The sequence below is a fragment of the Sander vitreus genome, unplaced genomic scaffold, assembly GCF_031162955.1.
Source record: "Sander vitreus isolate 19-12246 unplaced genomic scaffold, sanVit1 ctg347_0, whole genome shotgun sequence".
In the NCBI taxonomy this organism is placed as follows: domain Eukaryota; kingdom Metazoa; phylum Chordata; class Actinopteri; order Perciformes; family Percidae; genus Sander; species Sander vitreus.
In genome coordinates this window covers 100,001-102,500 of record NW_027595484.1, presented here as the reverse complement: position 1 = coordinate 102,500, position 2,500 = coordinate 100,001, and the positions used below count along the sequence as shown (strand labels likewise).

The 2,500-nt window shown below is 52.7% G+C and overlaps 1 protein-coding gene across 2 annotated transcripts in view; it reads left to right on the top strand.

The window, feature by feature from the left end:
• The window catches only part of timd4 (T cell immunoglobulin and mucin domain containing 4), a 12,259-nt gene that overhangs the window by 2,577 nt on the left and 7,182 nt on the right, over positions 1-2,500 (top strand). The gene's annotated exons all lie outside the window — the stretch shown is intronic.

Genomic DNA, 2,500 nt, shown 5'->3' with positions numbered 1-2,500 from the left:
TGAAGCGAGACATTCATCTGCATGAGGAAATCGGCAGTTTGGGATTCTTTTTTTTTGAAGTTTTTGAGGCTTTATCAGTGTTTTTCTTGCTTTGTTCAAGATTTCTGTTTGTTTCTGTTGTCAAGGTTTTTTTTAAACTTTTTGAAGTTTTTTATGTTTCTTTCGACATTTTTGTCGCTTTAGAAAAAAAATGTTGCCCTGCAAGAGTGGTCTTAAATATGATTGAAAGTGGGGGGGGAACTGTCACTTCTTTGGCCTCCTGTGTTGATCAGCAGAGATATTGACAGAGGAACAAATGAGTGTTAATATTAGTTCTTCCTGCAGTCTGGGACCCTATAGCACCTCCTGGAGGGCAGGAGTTGGTACTCAGTCTGGGACCCTATAGCGCCTCCCAGAGGGCAGGAGTTGGTACTCAGTCTGGGACCCTATAGCACCTCTTTGAGGGCAGGAGTTGGTACTCAGTCTGGGACCCTATAGCGCCTCCCAGAGGGCAGGAGTTGGTACTCAGTCTGGGACCCTATAGCACCTCCTGGAGGGCAGGAGTTGGTACTCAGTCTGGGACACTATAGCGCCTCCCAGAGGGCAGGAGTTGGTACTCAGTCTGGGACCCTATAGCGCCTCCCGGAGGGCAGGAGTTGGTACTCAGTCTGGGACCCTATAGCACCTCCCAGAGGGCAGGAGTTGGTACTCAGTCTGGGACCCTATAGCGCCTCCCGGAGTGCAGGAGTTGGTACTCAGTCTGGGACCCTATAGCGCCTCCCGGAGGGCAGGAGTTGGTACTCAGTCTGAGACCCTATAGCGCCCCCCAGAGGGCAGGAGTTGGTACTCAGTCTGGGACCCTATAGCACCTCCCGGAGGGCAGGAGTTGGTACTCAGTCTGGGACCCTATAGCGCCTCCCTGGAGTGCAGGAGTTGGTACTCAGTCTGGGACCCTATAGCGCCTCCCGGAGGGCAGGAGTTGGTACTCAGTCTGGGACCCTATAGCGCCTCCTGGAGTGCAGGAGTTGGTACTCAGTCTGGGACCCTATAGCGCCCCCCAGAGGGCAGGAGTTGGTACTCAGTCTGGGACCCTATAGCGCCTCCCAGAGGGCAGGAGTTGGTACTCAGTCTGGGACCCTATAGCGCCTCCCAGAGGGCAGGAGTTGGTACTCAGTCTGGGACCCTATAGCACCTCCCAGAGGGCAGGAGTTGGTACTCAGTCTGGGACCCTATAGCGCCTCCCGGAGGGCAGGAGTTGGTACTCAGTCTGGGACCCTATAGCGCCTCCTGGAGTGCAGGAGTTGGTACTCAGTCTGGGACCCTATAGCGCCCCCAGAGGGCAGGAGTTGGTACTCAGTCTGGGACACTATAGCGCCTCCCAGAGGGCAGGAGTTGGTACTCAGTCTGGGACCCTATAGCGCCCCCCAGAGGGCAGGAGTTGGTACTCAGTCTGGGACCCTATAGCGCCCCCCAGAGGGCAGGAGTTGGTACTCAGTCTGGGACCCTATAGCGCCCCCCAGAGGGCAGGAGTTGGTACTCAGTCTGGGACCCTATAGCGCCCCCCAGAGGGCAGGAGTTGGTACTCAGTCTGGGACCCTATAGCGCCCCCTGGAGGGCAGGAGTTGGTACTCAGTCTGGGACCCTATAGCGCCTCCCGGAGGGCAGGAGTTGGTACTCAGTCTGGGACCCTATAGCACCTCCCGGAGGGCAGGAGTTGGTACTCAGTCTGGGACCCTATAGCGCCTCCTGGAGGGCAGGAGTTGGTACTCAGTCTGGGACCCTATAGCGCCCCCTGGAGGGCAGGAGTTGGTACTCAGTCTGGGACCCTATAGCGCCCCCCAGAGGGCAGGAGTTGGTACTCAGTCTGGGACCCTATAGCGCCTCCCAGAGGGCAGGAGTTGGTACTCAGTCTGGGACCCTATAGCGCCTCCCAGAGGGCAGGAGTTGGTACTCAGTCTGGGACCCTATAGCGCCTCCTGGAGGGCAGGAGTTGGTACTCAGTCTGGGACCCTATAGCGCCTCCTGGAGGGCAGGAGTTGGTACTCCCCATGCAACACATGGGAAGAGTTAGTTATAAAAGTAATTGTGTGCACATCCCACCTTCTGGGAGGTGCAGGACAAATGAAAAGTACTTAAAGTGAAAAAAATGTAATGTCCGCAACACTTCTTTAAACTCCCATATTTAATATAAATGCAACGTTTCGACCCTACTGGGTCTTCAGGCAAAACAATTTCTTATATTAAATATGGGAGTTTAAAGCAGTGTTGCGGACATTACATTTTTTTCACTTTAAGAGTTAGTTATGTCACTAAAAAATGGTTTTGTTGACATTTTCAAGTTTTTTGGTGATTATTTTGGACTTTTCTGTTGATTTTTGTGAGATTAATGTCACTATTTTCAACGTTTTGTCACTTTTCCCGACATTTTTATGTAGAGATGGTCCGATACCATTTTTTGCTTCCCGATACCGAGTACCGTTCCTATACCAGTGTGTCATACATTTTATTATGTTTTAACAGC